Below are 18,326 nucleotides of genomic sequence, written 5' to 3' on the forward strand. Positions count from 1 at the left end.
AAACTATACTACAAGGCTACAGTAACCAAACAGCATGGTACTGGTACCAAAACAGAGATAGAGACCAATGGAACAGAACAGAGTCCTCAGAAATAATACCACACATCTACAGCCATCTGATCTTTGACAAACCTGACAAAAACAAGAAATGGGGAAAGGATTCCCTATTTAATAAATAGTGCTGGGAAAATTGGCTAGCCATAAGTAGAAAGCTGAAACTGGATCCTTTCCTTACTCCTTATACAAAAATTAATTCAAGATGGATTAGAGACTTAAATGTTAGACCTAATACCATAAAAACCCTAGAAGAAAACCTAGGTAATACCATTCAGGACATAGGCATGGGCAAGGACTTCAGTCTAAAACACCAAAAGCAACGGCAACAAAAGCCAAAATTGACAAATGGAATCTAATTAACGAGCTTCTGCACAGCAAAAGAAACTACCATCAGAGTGAACAGACAACCTACAGAATGGGAGAAAATTTTTGCAATCTACTCATCTGACAAAGGGCTAATATCCAGTACCTATAAAAGACTCAATTAAATTTACAAGAAAAAAAACAAACAACCCCATCAAAAAGTGGGCAAAGGATATGAACAGACACTCCTCAAAAGAAGACATTCATACAGCCAACAGACACATGAAAAAATTCTCATCATCACTGGCCATCAGAGAAAAGGAAATCAAAACCACAATGAGATACCACCTCACACCAGTTAGAATGGTGATCATTAAAAAGTCAGGAAACAACAGGTGCTGGAGAGGATGTGCAGAAATAGGAACACTTTTACACTGTTGGTGGGACTGTAAACTAGTTCAATCATTGTGGAAAACAGTGTGGCGATTCCTCAAGGATCTAGCACTAGAAATACCATTTGACTCAGCCATCCCATTACTGGGTATATACCCAAAGGATTATAAATCATGCTGCTATAAAGACACATGCACATGTATGTTTATTGCAGCACTATTCACAAGAGCAAAGACTTGGAATCAACCCAAATGTCCATCAGTGACAGACTGGATTAAGAAAATGTGGCACATATACACCATAGAATACTATGCAGCCATAAAAAAGGATGAGTTTGTGTCCTTTGTAGGGACATGGATGCAGCTGGAAACCATCATTCTCAGCAAACTATCACAAGAACAGAAAACCAAACACCGCATGTTCTCACTCATAGGTGGGAACTGAACAATGAGATCACTTGGACACAGGAAGGGGAACATCACACACTGGGGCCTGTTGTGGGAAGGGGGGAGGGAGGAGGGTTAGCATTAGGAGATATACCTAAAGTAAATGACGAATTAATGGGTGCAGCACACCAACATGGCACATGTATGCATATGTAACAAACCTGCACATTGTGCACATGTACCCTAGAACTTAAAGTATAATAATAAAAAATAAATAAATAAAAAATACATAAAACATAATCAATTCGAGCCATAAACCGTCCTATTACTATGGGAACTTTTCCAGGAAAAACACAGTATATACAGATATACATATGGGATATATATTGCAATATGGTTTGTAGTATAGTGGCTATAATCTGTAAACTATGCGAGTGCCTATGAAAAAGGAAGGAGGTAATAAATTGTCAGACATCCTGTTTGGTTTTTCATATTTGTCTTCATTGTTCATGAGAGATATTCCAGATAAGGAATGGATTTCTTATTAATTAACTTACTACCATATTGGAATGTCATCCTCCCTCAAACCCCCTAACACCCAAGCTCAGACCTATACCTGCACTGACACTATGAAAGTCAGATGGAAAACCTTTCTACACAGCAGCCAGATATCGCATAGGCCAGGGATGAGGAAATAAATGCCCTGGTTACAAATGGGAAAGAGGCACCTGTCTCCCTCTTCTCCTGAAAGGGCCTCCTCCTTAATCCAGCCCTTTTTTATATAAATAAAATTTCTCTAGGAGCAGGAGCACCTCTGACCTAGAGATGTCACCAAGGTCTGGGGCTCGTTCCCCTTTGAAATGCAATCACCTGGGAAGATAGCTACATTAGACTCCCAGGCATCCTGAGGCTTAACCTGGGGACCTATCGTAAACCATACATTTTGGCCCTCTGGAAAGAGCTAAGGAGAAGTTTTATTATCTTCTTGAATCAGAGCAATGAACTAAACAAATGGCTGCAGATTCAATCTCATTAATGTATACAGTCTCTAGAAGCTGGAGTTTCTTCCACAAGCACTAATCCATCTGGGGAAGTTCGCTGCAGATCTAATCTCATTAATGTAGACAGTCTCTGGAAGCTGGAGTTTCTTCCACAAGCACTGATCCATCTGGGGAAGTTTTATTTCCCCATCTGTTCACCTTATAGAATATTATTCAGCCAACAGAATGTTGTAGAATAGAATATTATTCAACCAACAAAATATTATTCCAATAGAATACTATTCAGCCAATTCAAACTTAGTCAATGAGTTGGAAGGGTTACGGCTAGGGTGAGGATTTTAAAAAATGAATGAGTATGAACTATTTATCAGCTATCTTAGCAGAATTTACACAGGGATGAAATGCTGAGTAGTGTATAAAATGTGATCTTCTTTTTGCAAAATAAACCATAAACATGTACATATACACTTCACTCACATGTCAATTACCTTTGGAAATACCCTCACAGAAGCCCCCAGAAACAATGCTTCACCAGCCATCTAGGCATCCCTCAATCCAGCCAGATTGATACATAAAACTAACCATCACAATATGTAAATATAAATATTTGTAGATATAACATATTTATAAGAATAGATGTAAAATATTTATATTTGATTATATGTATGGATGTGGAAATGTACAAATGAAGGCCACCAATATATTATTGGTGATTTTTTTTGCATGGTGAGATTTCCAGTGATTACCACTTCTGCGTATATATCTTGATATATTCCTAATTTTTGAGACAATATATAGTAATTACACTATTTACACTAGTGAAAATCTAGTATTTACACTGTTCCTAGTGTTTATTTTATCTTTGAAAATACCTTTACTTTGACTGCCTTGAGGTCGTGTACAGTCTGTACAGTTCACCACAGGTCCTACCATACCTACCCCCTCCCACAATAATTTTACCAGTTGGTGCTTAAAATATTTTAGTTTATTCCCTGCTGTACACCCTTGCTTATTTTTAATTATGTGATTTCCCAAATTCAGAGAAATATGTAACAAACTCTACCATGAAACAAAAGATTTATTAAACTATCAATTTTTACTTTGAATGATTTAATCCAATGCACTTTACTATGCAAATATTCATGTTTGTTACATCTCTTGTATTAAAAACTCTGAACATTAAAAAAGATTTAAATATTTTTAATAATATCATGGTTTTTGGTAGAAAAGACTTAATATTGAAATCTGTCATTCAATTCCACTTAAATTAGCCAATTTAATTGAAATGGTATTATGATTTCTTTTTTGCTGTTACTTTTTCTTTTCTGTCTTTCTTTTTTCTGGGGCAAAGGATTCCTTTTCTTATTTTTTTAAAATATGACAAAGCAATACTTTATTAATAAACATGTAAGAATAGATGAGGAAAAAAGAAGAGTCCCACCAACTCTTCCTCACACACTGCCTAGGACTGCCTTCTCCAAACTAGTACAAAAAACAGACACTGGGGACATGCAGATAAGCCTCACCCCAGACCTCAGGAACCTCAGTCATTACAAAAAAGTCTATTCAGGAAATCAATGGTGGGGCAGCAACTTTCCTGGGGGTGGGACGCCATCTCTCAGGAGAAAGTGTACTTTTTTCACAGGGGTTGTTATTTTTAATTCTTTTTGTTGTTTATTTGCTTTTTTCCAAACACAGATTTACCTAAAATTATAGCCCTGTCACTTTCTGAGAAGTGAATTTTCCTCCACAGCATTTTCCCTCTTTAGGAGGAAGGAGGAAGTCAGTGGGAGGTCCCGTCAGACCCACTGCCCACAGCCCACACATCTGTTCATAGGCACTAACGTGCTCTGCCTCCTCAGGAGAAGGTAAATAATTCTTTAATCCCTTTGTAGTCACACACGATTGAGCCTATTTCCACCAATGATGAAATCCTGTAAGTCCTCCAGGTAACTGAGTGTGGGGAGTCTGGCTTCCGCTGAAAACACTTCTATTATGGAGAGTGATAAATGATCCCTGCAGGTGTCCAAGTGGTAAGTCAATACACTCCAGCAGGTGTTCCCTCTGTAACTGGGCCAGCAGGTAAGGCAGCTGGGACCCTTAACTAGTTCTTTCTCTCTGGACAACTTGGGTCTGTAATATTAACCAGAGCACATGTTCCCATCACCACTACCAAAACATTTAATCCATAACATGCTCAAGGCCGAATAAATGCCAGTGAGCAATGATTTGTCTGCAGAAGAGTCTCTGAGCCAGCCTCATCATTGGAATTCTTGTCCTCTACAAACGATTCTCCAACAACAACCAGTGCGTGTTCTGTGTTAATTGGGTTAGGACGTCAACACATCAGTAAAATTTCCAGCTTTGATCCAAACATTATTGTGGTCCCTTTGTCAAAAAATGAAGTTAAAAATGCCTTTTCAACATCCTTGTGCTGGCAGACTAATCTGGCTGACTTCATTGGCATTATCGATAATCATTTGCCTAAGTCAAAATTCTTTCAATTTATATGAAACACTTCCTAGATTCTACCAAAACTTACTCGTTCATCACCACTAGAGGCAGCCATTACCATTTTTACTGATGGATCCAGTAATGGAGAGGCAGGGTATGTAGGACCAAAAGATAAAGTCATTTCTACTCCACACACTTCTGCTCAAAAAGCTGAGTTGTTTGCTGTTCTCTATGCATTACAAGATTTTGATCAGCCTCTTAATATTGTCTCTGACTCAGCTTATGTATTCCATGCCATAAGGCAATAGAAACAACTACCATCAAAAATATTACTGATGCTAATCTGGTTTCCTTGTTCTCTTTATTACAAAAAAACTGTCAGAAGGCTGGGCGCGGTGGCTCAAGCCTGTAATCCCAGCACTTTGGGAGGCCGAGACGGGCGGATCACGAGGTCAAGAGATCGAGAGACGATCCCGGCTAACACGGTGAAACCCCGTCTCTACTAAAAAATACAAAAAAATAGCCGGGCGAGGTGGCGGGCGCCTGTAGTCCCAGCTACTCGGGAGGCTGAGGCAGGAGAATGGCGTAAACCCGGGAGGCGGAGCTTGCAGTGAGCTGAGATCCGGCCACTGCACTCTAGCCTGGGTGACAGAGCAAGACTCCGTCTCAAAAAAAAAAAAAAACTGTCAGAAACCAAAACCACCCTTTTTTCCTCACTCACATTCGAGCTCATGCTAATTTGCCTGGACCTTTATCCAGTGGTAATCATAAAGTTGATATTCTAGTTTCTCTAGCCATTACAGATGCAGAACAATTTCATCAACTCACTCATACTAATGCCTCAGGTCTTAAACATAAATATTCTCTCAGTTGGAAACAAGCTAAACAAGTTATACAACACTGTTCTCAATGTCAGGTTCTTGTCTTAGCCACACAATCTCCTGGAGTTAATCCCCGAGGCCTTTCTCCTAATGTTATCTGGCAAATGGATGTTACTCATGTTCCTTCTTTTGGAAAATTAGTTTATGTGTCTGTCACAGTTGACACATTTTTCAATTTCATCTGGGCTTCCTATAAACCGGAGAAGCCACTTCTCATGTTTAAAAACATGCGTTTTCGTGTTTTTTGGTTATGGGAATTCCCAGTGAGCTCAAAACAGACAATGGCCCAGCATACTGCAGTAAAGCTTTTAAAATTTTTCTTAATCAGTGGCGTATTAAACATAATTACTGGCATTCCTTATAACCCACAAGGTCAAGCTATTGTACAAAGAAGTAACAGAACTTTAAAATCACAATTACTTAAAAAGAGGGGGATAAAGAGTTGTCTACCCTCCACATACAACTAAACTTGGCATTGCTCACGTTAAATTTTCTTAATATTCCTAAATCTAATTCTGTTACTACTGCCAAAAAACATTTCTCTGGTAACCATCCCACAGTAAACCAAGGAAGGGAAATATGGTGGAAAGATGTTCAATCTAATGTATGGTCAAAAGGTTCTATTTTAACATGGGAAAGAGGCTATGCTTGTGTTTCCCCACGTGAACATCAATCTCCTGTTTGGATTCCTACTAGACACCTGAAATTGTGTCCTGAAGATGCATGCAACAACGAGATGGAGAAATTTGCTGAAAAAAGTCCACTGCAAAAAACAACTAACACATCCAACTATCAAAAAAAAGAAAAAAACCACGCTAACTCCTTTACAACAGACAATCCAGTCAGCCATCCTGAACAACTTGTCTCCAGCGATCCAGATCCAGCTCAATCTCTGCCTCCTCCTGATGACACTGATGCTTCTACCCTCTGTCACTCCAGACTGTTAAAAACTATATATATTGGGCCTATATTCCTTTTCCTCCTCTTATTCGAGCCATGACATGGATGGACATTCCTGTCGAGGTCTATGTTAATGATAGTATTTGGATGCCTGGTTCTGTAGATGATCATTGTCCTTCCCAACCTTCAGAAGAAGGAACCCCTTTCAATATCACTGTAGGTTTTAGGCATCCACCTTTGTGCCTGGGACCCACTAATGGATGTCTCTTATCAGATATTCAAACTTTGGTGGTCTCACTACCGTCTGTTCACTCTGTCCCTCTTTTGGGACACTTGGTATCAGGGCTCTCATTAAAACCTCTAAGGCAGATCAAAATAGGAATCGCTGATTATATTCACACATCCCAATATAAGCCTTTAGGACCTCCGTGTCCTCTCAATTTGTCTTCAAATGCTGACAAATTAATATGGAAGGGTTGTGTTAGTCCAGAAGGAACTGTGTTATTTAATTCTTCTCACTACACCATTGTTGATTGGGCTCCCAAATGTCATATTACTAGTGATTGCGCTCAAGGTCATAGAAATTGTCAACATTTTCTCTATGATATTACTTATCAAAAAAGTAGTGATAACCCTCCCTATTATATCATAGATTTAACTCCTTTTCTCCTTGTAAGTGGAAAGGGGCAAGGGTTGCCCCTCCAAAGCCAAGGCTCGTTGTTCCCCATTTAGGACCTGAACATTCAGAATTATGGAGATTAACTCTAGCTATGACTGGTACGAGAGGTTGGGGTGGAGAAAGCATTATAAGTAAATTTACCTTGTCATCTCAAAAACCAAGACAACAGATTGATTTACACTACTATTTCCACACAGTCAAAAATATCACTATGGCAATCATCAAAAGGTCAATTCAAAGATGGGACAGTAAAGATTATGAGGACTTATACCCCCCCATTACTAATGTCCCCCCAGCACCTCTCATACAACCTATTCCCCCCACCCCACGTTCACAAAAAGGAGTACCATCCCAAAGTATGTAAACTTTCTATATGGAGTCCAACAAAACTATACCACTTAAAAGTTGTGTTAAACCACCATATATGTTATTAGTAGGAAAGATGCATATTAATTCAAAAACCAACATAATTACCTGTGTTAATCATTACTTGTATACTTGTATTGACTCATTGTTTAATCAATATCATAGTATTTTAATGGTCAGAGCCAGAGAAGGTATTTGGCTCCCCACAGCCTTACATAGGCTTTGGGAATCTTCCCCTTCTATCCATGTTACTAATAACATTCTACAGAAAATTCTTAAAAGGAGTAAATGATTTGTTTTTATATTAATTGCAGTAATAATGGGCTTGATTGCTGTTACAGGGACTGCTGCTACTGCTGGAGTTGGTGTTGTATTACATCAGTCTATTCAAACTGCTCATTTTGTGGATAAATGGCAAAAAAAAAAAAAAAAAAAAAAAAAAAAATTCTACCCAGATGTGGAATTCTCAGGTATTGATCAAAAATTGACCAATCAAATTAATGATCTAAGACAAACTGCTATATGGATGGGAAATAGAATTATGAGTTTAGAACATAGATGGCAAATGCAATGTGATTGGAATACTTCTGATATTTATATAACTTCATTTCAATATAATGAGTCTGCTCACAATTGGGAATCAGTAAAATGCCATTTACAAGGAAGTGAAGATAATTTAAGTTTAGACATAAGCAAGCCAAAAGAAGAGATTTTTGAGGCCTCTCAAGCACACTTAACTGCTTTACCCGGTGCTGAAGTTTTAGACGGTATATCTGAGGGGTTATCTAATCTCAACCCCGTTCAATGGGTAAAATCTTTGGGAGGATCCACTATCATTATTTTTATTCCATGTATCATTTGTGCTATTGGCTTATTGTTCATGTGTAAAATTGGAAAAAATATTCTTCAATCCAATCGTGATCAGTGCCACACCATAGCAATGGTTCATTTAACCATTGCTATGCTTCATTTAAATCATACAAAAGGGGGAGATGTAGGGAGACCCCCGAAACTATTGCTACAGAATAAAAGATGAAATGTTCCTGATTATTGTAAATACAAAATTGCATGCAGGATTGTGTAAAGACAACGCCAGGTTGGACTGCAAGAATGAGCCAACAGCGTATGATATGCTCCCCGTTTCAGAGAGCCTACGAATGAACGTGCAGTCAGGGAGGTTTCACATCACCAAGATTCCTATCCCAGAAAAGCAGATGTTCATAGCGCTGGGAATGGAATGCAACCCTTGTGGAGAACCTATAAATGGACACATGAGGGGCGCCTGTTCATATGGATAAGATAGGGCTATAAATGCCCTCATCTTGCCACAGCTCTTCTAGGCCTCTTTAGGGTGAATGCATACTCCCTTCTGAGAATTTCTGGTCTAACCGGTTGTCTAGCTTCACATCCTGTTTCTACGGATTGTTTGTAACCAGCTTTTGCTGCAACTGTTACTGCTGATTAATATCTTGCTAATCATATGTTATGGAAAGACTGTGTTTGTGTTCTAACGCTCTTTTAGAAATTACTGATGCACACATTATATTGTAAATTCTTATCTCTGTATACTGTACTTCTGCATACAGATGTTATGTTAAAGAATTACTTCATCCCCATGTGACCATCTCACCTCATAATCAAATGACCCTAAATCCCTCACTAACCTACCCCCGCCCTCACTAAACTTAATAGTAAATGCTGGTATATCCAGTGCATTGGTGGCGTCGCGGGACCAGAAGGCGGTGACCCCCTGGGCTCAGCTTTCACTATCTTGTGTGTGTCTATTATTTCTCGACCTGCCGATCTGCCTGGGAACAAAGAAGAGCCCTGTTGCATTGCAGTCTGCTGGCCAGTTCCCGCAATACTCTGCCCAGTGGAAATCAGAATCTTGATTTTAAGAAAGAGATCTAAACCCTTCAAAGGACCCCCCTTGAGTTAGAATAAAACCCAAATTCTCTCACAGTCCCAAAGCCTCCTTGATCTCTACCTACGTTTCTGATCTCATTTGAACCACTCACCCCTGATGACCACATGGGCTCAAGTCCCCTGTTGCCTCCAGGAGCAGGTCAAGCCCCAGGTCTTAGAACTGGAACTCCCTCTGCCTGGTATTCCCTTTCCAAGGGTCTTCTCTAGCCTGGCTCCTTCAGGTCTAAATTCACCTACTTCAGAGAGCATGTTCCCAATTTCTTGGCCACCACCCCATCTATTTTCATAACGAACTATCCCTTTTGTCATAGCATAGCGTCAGCTGCAATCTTCTTTATTATTTTATTATGTGTCTCCTCATACCTGATTGGAAAAAACCACTCCCAACAGTTAAGCAATGCCTAGCATGTAGATAGTGTCCAGTAACTATTTGTTGAGCGGATGGATAGTGGGTGGGTGGATGGATGGATGGATGGGAGGATGGATGGATGGATGGATGGATGGATGGATGGATGGATGGAGGGATGGATGGAGATGGATGGTTGGATGGTTGGATGGTTGGATGGTTGGGAAGCTGGATAGACAAATGAGAACCACCTACCTACCTATAGAGTTCAGACCAAAAAAAGAAACTCCATAGTTATCTTGTCTGGAATTATCCAAGTAAGTGCCTGTAGTCTGTATTTCATTCCACAGTAACCATAGACTCACTTATGATTTTCAGATGTTGTTGTGGTTTTCTAATGACCAAAGGACACAGATTGCCATTCATATCGTTTGGTCATTTCCCCTTTAGGATTCTATCCCTACCACTGGCTGGGTCCAGTTACGGGTACCAAGGCATTTGTACATGGACAGCATAATCAATACAATTTTTTATGTTTTATTGCTGATTCACAATTAAAGACACATCTTTTAGATAACCATCATTGAAATTCCAAATGTGGGCCTCAAAAGTTGATGAATATTCATAGTGTCACTGAAAGTCTGGAACATAAAATTTCTAGAAACCACAAAAAAAAAGAAAATATACTATTTCTCCAACTTCACCTTTTTCTCATAGAATAGAAATGTGGAGCAAATTGACATCAAATGCATAGTATTTAAAAATTTAAAGTTTTATAGCTTAGAGCAAGCATTGTTAGGAGACACCTGATTTAACAACATTTTTAAATGTGTTAATATACATATATATGACTTGGTGAACTTCTAAGATTATAGATTAACAGATAAAATTTTGAAGTTCAGTTTATTTTGATAATTATATATTTGCTAATTTAACTTCTTTCAAAGTCATTGCTTCAAAATCTGGAGAGCCCAACAGACTAAATATTCCGTATATTTAAAATGAACCTCCTGGCACTGGACCACATTAACTTCCTTTACATTAAGATCTCTCCACCATAGGAACAATCATGTTGACCTCAACTGCCTAGGTTCCCAAATTAGCTGTGCAACTCTGGGTGGATTACTGAAACTCTCTAGGCCTTACATTTCTCACCTGTAAGATGGGGGCAAAAAAAGATATATTTATTTGGCAGAACTGTAGTAAGGATTTTCATATCACAAATGACAAGTAAAGCACTTAGAAATTGGGCTCAATATATATTAGCCTTTAATGATGGTTTGCTATTTATTGTTTGGTTTGTTTCATTTGGGGTCCCACAGGTTCTTTGCATGGTAACTACCATAAATGAATAAAAATTAACAATTATTATCATTAATGTTAAACCATTAATTAATATTCATGAGGCTTCATTTTAAGCCTCATTAATATAATAAAATATATTTAAATCCCATTTAAAATGCAAATAGAATAAAAATATGCAAAATAACTTTAGGATAAAAGTAGCTATCACTTTATGAAATACAAACAGATAGTGATTTTAGCAAACGTGCAAGATAAACATGCAGTCAGTATGTCCACAAGGACATTTTATAAGAGAACTGTTTGAAGTATCAGGGTAACTAAACCAAACAAGTAAAACCAAATAAAAATGCTGAGTTTGCAATTATCAATAAATGGAAAAAAGTAGAATACTAAACAACAAGAAAAGACTTCTATGGCATTTTAAACCTTTGACTTTAATTCCACCAGAACATTGGCTACACTATAAACTAGGGATAAACTAACAGGTCTTATCTTTTAGCCAGTTCTTCTCGGTTAAAAGTGACTCTCTGGAAAACTATGTTAAGGAGAATTCTGAGCACACATATGGTTTCGTTGGGAAACAGTTCCCAGCTCATTTCCTGATGTACACTACAGGTACAAGAGGGAATGTGATGCTGCATTTGACTCCTAATACTGCCCCTTGTCATTTCAAACTTGTACTTTCAAAGTGGATTGCCACTGCCAAGAAATAAGTGGCCATGGGACAAAACAGCTTGGAAGCAAGGGTCAGGCTGTGCTGCTGGGCTGATTGGCTGGAGTTCATCACCAGGGCTTTCATTAGTTACTATCTTGATCTCCTCTTTCAGTTGTTAAGCACTTAGACGCAACCCAATCCCTAATCTGCCTTAAGCAGGTCCTATATCAAGGGAAGAAAGGGACACGATTAATGCAAGAACCTCTCCACAGGCCCTCCTCTGTATGTCAGGGCTTCAGAACTCATGAACCATCCTGGAGGAAGAGACTAAAGTCTTCAAGACTCCACAAACAGAAAGCAAAGATCAAGGCCCTGAAAAACTACTTCCTCTTGGAATCTTGTGAGTACTGGCTAAAAATACTCCCAGTGAATTCCCAGGTTAGATTCCTTCAAGATGAACAGATAGCAAACTTAGGGAAAAAAGGGAAAGAATTGGCCACTTGCTCCAGCACAGAAGAGAAAAAAAATTTTTTTCAAAGATATGAAGGAGGAAAAAGATGTATTTTCCTCCCCTTAGTCCCAAATTTCCCAAGGCCTCTGTCCTTTGGTTCTATGGTAGCCTTATTAGATTAAAGAGAAACCCTTTCCTAGAGGATTAACTTAAATTCACTCTGAGCAAGCTACTACCAGGTCCTTCCCCTCCCTGCAGGTGGGAGGCATCTTGACCCACCTCCAAGGTGTATGCTCCCAATTTCAAACTGTCTGTACTAAAACAGGGCCAGGATCTTCTCAATGGCGCCCACACAGACCAAGGACATGCACAGTCCTGGGTTCTGTGGCCAAGGGTGTCAACTACAGAGCCATCTTTCACTGTCTGTTCACATGAAATTGTTTTGAAAAGAACGGAGGAGCAAACTGGCAGCAGGTTCAGGGGTCCTGGCAAGGAGGCTACAGCTCCAGGGCAGGGATGTGGAGCAAGGCCTGAGCACAGGCTTCCGTGCCTTTCCTTTGGCTGCACACAGGATTTTCTCCTCTTAACTTATCATCCTCACAAAGGACTCAGGCTACACAACTACAGACACTCAGATCTCACAGTCTGTATTCACACACAGGCCTCAAAAAGCCCTATACCCAGGCGGCAGGGGGGCAGTGCACAAGAGGTGAGTTCCAGTCACCCTGGAGCTGCAGCCCAGATAGTCATGACATTCCAAGAACACAGGAGAGGAAGAAGGAGGATCTTCTGCAAGTACCTGGACCTCAGATTAACCAGACCCAGAGGTTCCATGAAAGCTTTGCCCTTCACCCCAGTAACAGGTGGATGTTTTACTGAAGGCTCCCCATGTGCTAGAAACCCTTAGACATGAACTCGAGCAGTGGAGACAGCACCTGTGTGCCTGGCACCAGCCAGGCAGTGGACTCTACTCTGACCTCTTCTCTGGCCCCTCTGCACCATCGAGGCTCCACCTGAATAAGAACCTCAGAACTTAGCTGCCTTCTCAGGTGGACACTGGTAATGAGCATGGAGGGGCCAGGCCCCCAGTGATCTCCTTGAGACCACTCTACAAGGGCCTCTGCAGCAGTATTGGCTTCTGGGCCCTTCACCTTGTTTTGGAGCCCAGCAAAAGTGCATGAGGACACATAAAATGTGTAGCTTGGGATAGAAGATACATCCCTAGCCTGACAGGGTACAATCCCATCCGCCAGGGCAGGCGACTGGACCAGGTATCTGCGGGGAACACTCACATGCTGGTTTTCTGGGCAAGTCCCATCTCACATTTCCCCAACAGGCTTGGCTGTGGTAGAGGCTGGGTGCAGAGGGCCTGGATCTCCCTTGGGAGCCCAGCGTGAAACCCTCTCCTTCCCCCAAGAATGGGAGAGCTGGCCATGAGCCAATTCATTTTGCACAGGCTGGGGCTGAGTCTGTACGTAACAGTAATGACCGTGTGCCATTGGTTAGCACTAGGAAGGAAGCAAGCTCTAACTCAAGAAGAAAAGTATGTCTTCCTATCTCAGGTGGATAAGCAAGTTCAAAGTCACTCAACAACAACAGAAATACAGCACCCACTCTGTATCACTTATCACCAGGCATGGAGGCATGAAGGTGACTAGATGTAGTTCCTGCAATCAGAAGGCTGAACCTCATTTATTTGTAGGTTTTTAGAGCAAAGTCTGCTTAAGTATCACTGTTTTCCTATGTCATTGAAATTGTTTTCACTAAACTTAATCTGTTTAGCTTAGCTTTTTAAATGAAGAAAATATTTGCTTTTTAGGTAAATGTTTTTATTTCCAGTCTAGGTGTAAGAACTTTAAAAAGTTTAAAACATGTATCCAGGGAGATTCTTTCTGCCAGTTTACAGAATAAGTACCTTTTTTACTTAAGCCAAAAATAATAGATTAAAAAACTTCCAGTACTGGTAACAAAACACATCAGGTTTCTTGAAAACCCTCCCAATATAAACACAAGGATTTCTAGATAAATACAACCTCTCCTTTTCTTTTTAAATGTGGAGCTGAGCATGGAGGGAGTAAAGGACATTGCATGGTGCCCTGAAAGAAGGGACTACAGCCCAAGGCCCAGCATGGTAACCACCCGGTGGGTTCACCTTGCCCGCTGCCTAGAGAGAGCTGATTTATCAAGACATGGGAATTGCAATGGAGAAAGAGTAATTCATGCAGAGCTGGCTGTGTGGGAGACTGGAGATTTTTTATACTCAAATCAGTCTCTCCAGCATTCGGGGATCAGAGTTTTTAAAGATAAATTGGTAGGGTAGGGGCTTGGGAAGTGGAGAGTGCTGATTGGTCAGACTGGAGATGGAATCATAGGGGGTCAAAGTCAGTTTCTCTTGCTGTCTTTTGTTCCTGGGTGGAATGACAGAACCAGCTGAGCCAGATTACCAGGGTCTGGGTGGTGTCAGTTGATCCATCGAGTGCAGGGTCTGCAAAATATCTCGAGCGCTGATCTTAGGTTTTCCAATAGTGATGTTATCCCCTGGAACAATTTGGGGAGGTTCAGACTCTTGGAGCCAGAGGCTGCACGACTGCTAAACTAATTTCTAATCTTGTAGCTAATTTGTTGGTCCTGCAAAAGCAGACTGGTCCCCAGGCAAGAAGGCGATCTTTGCAGGAGAGGGCTGTCAGCAACTTTTTTCAGTCAAACCACTAAATTCCTTCCCAAAGTTAGTTCGGCCTATGCCCAGGAATAAACAAGGACAGCTTAAAGGTTAGAAGCAAGATGGAGTCAGTTAGTTCTGATGTCTTTCGCTGTCATAATTTCTTCAGTTTTTAACTTTGCAAAGGTAGTTTCAGCATGGCAATCAGGGTTGCAGGGAATGGTAGTGCCCATTGCTGCATTTTCACACCTGGAAGGTCAGGAGAGGAGAGTCTGAGGAAGGGAGGTAGAATTGCACAGCCCTAATCCTAGCTTGGATTTTTCAAAGGGCTCTGGAGGGGACTGTTCATCATCAGGGAGACAGTGGAGAAGCTCAACAGGGCCATCCTGGGCTGTGGGTGAACGGGAAGCTTCCCTTGGGATTTGCAAGTGTGGGCCTGTGCAACAGAGCAAAGTATGCAACTCACTTGCCCACCGCCAAGACAATAAATGAACATAAAAATAAATCACAAGTTAGTAATATTCTGGACCACCTGGCAGGGGCAGGTTCAGAACTTCTCTGGAGAGAGAAGCCCTCAACCAGGCTGCAGAGGTTTGTGATGAACATCCTTCCAGAAAGTACACTCATCATCCAAAATGGAAACCCCACTCAGAAGGAATGAGCAGAAAGCCTTAGCAGCATATTAAAACCTCCCACAACTTGAGGTAACAGAGTATGAATACATAGCCATTAATATTTCAAACTATAGATTAGACATAACAGAAAAGGGAATCATTAGTACGGAAGAGGAAATATCCTCTGCAACCCTATAGCTGCAGAACGTCTTTCTCGAAAGCTGGATAAGATATGGTCTAAAGTATATCTTCTTAACTGTGTTGCTGAACTGGCAAAACTGTAAGGGAAATCCAGAAAAATGAAAGAGAAATGAAAGCTCCTCTGAGGTACGGGAGGGCTCTCTTTCCAGCAGCCAGAGGGGCTGGGGGCCAGCACACAAATTCCAAGACCACAGGAGGGGGTTCTGAGACAAGACCAAATGCAGAGAAAGCACACCCTGAGAAGAAGTGCAGAAGACAGTTCCCCTGCTTGGCATAGGTATAGGAGGAAGGAGAACAATGCTCACTGTGATTATGAAATCAGAAGCTGGATGTCACACGCATTGGCCACCCACATCGCATTACATAAGCAGTCTGACAAATGAATGAGACATTTTTCTCTCAAGAGAATTTTAAGCCTACAGAAAAGTTGAAAAAGTGTGCAAAAAATACATTCGAATCCTCTTCTAGAATTGCCAACTTAATTTTGCTGCATTTTCAACTCAATTTTGCTGCATTTGCAACTCAATTTTGCTGCATGTACACTCCCCCAAATGTAAGCATATGTGGGTGTATATGTACTGTACATGCATAGGCATGTGTACAGGCCCTGTAAATGCACAAATGCGTGCATAGGACCTGTATATGCATAGTCACATGTATATGCATTGTATATGCATATGTGCATGTGTGTGTTCTGTATATACATATGTGCATGTACACACACATAAGTGTACTGTATTTCACTGAGCTATTTAAATGTAAGTTAAGGTCACTGTGACACTTTACCACAACATAGTTCGGCCACTACCTCCTAAGAATGAGGACATTCTCTTGGTATCAGACCAATTAAACTTTAACCACAAAAGCAATATTAGAAATAAAGATAGCATTTCATAATGTTAAAAGGGAAAATTCACCCAGCAGGGGAAACTTTTCTGAACTGGTATGCATGCATTAACAGACTCAAAGTTATAGTGAGCAAAAATTGAGAAGATTACAAGAAGAAATTGATCAATTTTATAATTATTTTGGCTGTTCTATGTCCTTCTCCACTAAATAATGTATCAGACAATATGGCAAATCTGTTAAGAATTTTAACAATGCAAGCAACAAACATCAGCCAAGGAATGAGGAAAGGAACTGAGTTTATCATATAACGAATCACAGCACAGTGATTAGGATAAATGAACTAAATCCATGAAGGACTCTCTCACGTAACCATAATCCCACTAAACATCGTCAACAGTCACACTCCCCCAACTGTCTCAACAGTATCTCATACAGCTTTAAAATAAAAAAGGATCCGTTCAAAGTATTTCTCTTTAGTCTCTTTTCATCTAGAATAGTCTCCAGCCTTTTTTGGTTTTTCATGGTATTAACCTTTTTGAGGAATTCAGGCCAATTGCCTTGTAGAATGTTCCACATTCTGGATTTAAATGATTGTTTCTTCTGTTTAGATTCAGATTAAGTAATTTTAGCAAAACGGTCGAATATATTAACCAGATATTAATTAAATTAATAAATCTTTAAAAATATAAGTGAAAAAATCAAAAAGATGTGTACAATATTTTTATGTCCAAATTTTAACTCATAGAAATTGTTTATTATAAATAAAAATAAATTAAAATTATAAAAATATGAGGATGACACACAATCAATTTGTATTAAATTGTGATTACAATCTATTATATGATTACAATTTTTACTCTAGGGAAAGAAAACGGGATAGCAATTGGCAAAAGGGTTTTAGCTATCTGTAGTGTTGTGTCTATTTAACCAAATAAGGCAAAATGTTAACAGCTTCTGAACTTTACTGGTATATACACAAGTGTCTGTTAGATCTCTCGCTGTTCTTTTGGTATATGTGCCTTATTTCATAATTAATAATTGAAAATATAAAACATAAACCCATAATAATTTCATTCGTTTGTGCAGTGGGGACGGGGGGAGATGTGTGGAAACAGACATGCGAGTCAAATCCAGTATAACCTTCCATGGGGTCTCTGCTGAATGGGAGCCATTACCACAGATTTCCAATATTCATGTTAACATATGACTAATGCCCTTCCTGAATTTCCTTTTCTCAACGGAAGTTAGATGGGAAGTGGAGTAATTTTCCTCTCCATTGTCAGACACTTCAGCCTTGTTTGGACCAAATTATTTAAGGAGGTGGAAAGCAACTGGTCTACTTTTGGCTGCCCTGACCGCCAGAATCTAAAGTAGGTAGGAGGCCAGCTGGCCCAAGATTCACATCTAAAGAGAATATTCCTGCAACGATGAATCAAATCCACCAAGAACTTGAGAACAGCTGAATCCACTTTACATAACAAGGACTACCTATTTCTAGCCCCAAACCACAAGGAGGAGTGTCACCACGTCCTCTGCACACAGGATCTGACTGTATTGCGAGTCTGGTCTGGGTCTTGTCCCACCAGCTCCTTGTCACGCTCTTGTCCACAGGGACCATCCATTCTATACCGGGAAGTCTTACAGGTGCTTCAGGGATATTATCTCTACAATCTTAACTCTTTTACCAAGATGTTTTTCATGCAGTCTTTAATACAGTCCACAGTCACTTGCCGGAAAGCCCCGGGTCCAGACATTTCCAGGACTAGACTGTACGGATGTAAGAAAGGTGACAGGACAAGTGTACCACATATTACGCAATCTGGTAATTGTTTATTTTATTTTATTTTATTTTTTTGACGTAGTCTTGCTCCGTTGCTCAGGCTGGAGTGCAGTGAAGTGA

The 18,326-nt window shown here is 40.1% G+C and overlaps 1 protein-coding gene and 1 long non-coding RNA gene across 2 annotated transcripts in view; one reads left to right on the plus strand and one right to left on the minus strand.

Moving 5' to 3' along the window:
• Positions 1 to 18,326, minus strand: part of LOC144333696 (uncharacterized) — a 298,635-nt gene that overhangs the window by 5,818 nt on the left and 274,491 nt on the right. The gene's annotated exons all lie outside the window — the stretch shown is intronic.
• The window catches only part of LOC100426269 (sulfotransferase 1C1), a 32,656-nt gene continuing 26,169 nt past the window's right edge, over positions 11,840 to 18,326 (plus strand). Inside the window, exon 1 of the mRNA XM_028832136.2 lies at positions 11,840 to 12,052. The gene's annotated coding sequence lies outside the window, so the exon portion shown is untranslated. The remainder of the gene's footprint in view (positions 12,053 to 18,326) is intronic.

This window comes from Macaca mulatta, chromosome 13 (assembly GCF_049350105.2).
Source record: "Macaca mulatta isolate MMU2019108-1 chromosome 13, T2T-MMU8v2.0, whole genome shotgun sequence".
NCBI classification, from domain to species: Eukaryota; Metazoa; Chordata; class Mammalia; order Primates; family Cercopithecidae; genus Macaca; species Macaca mulatta.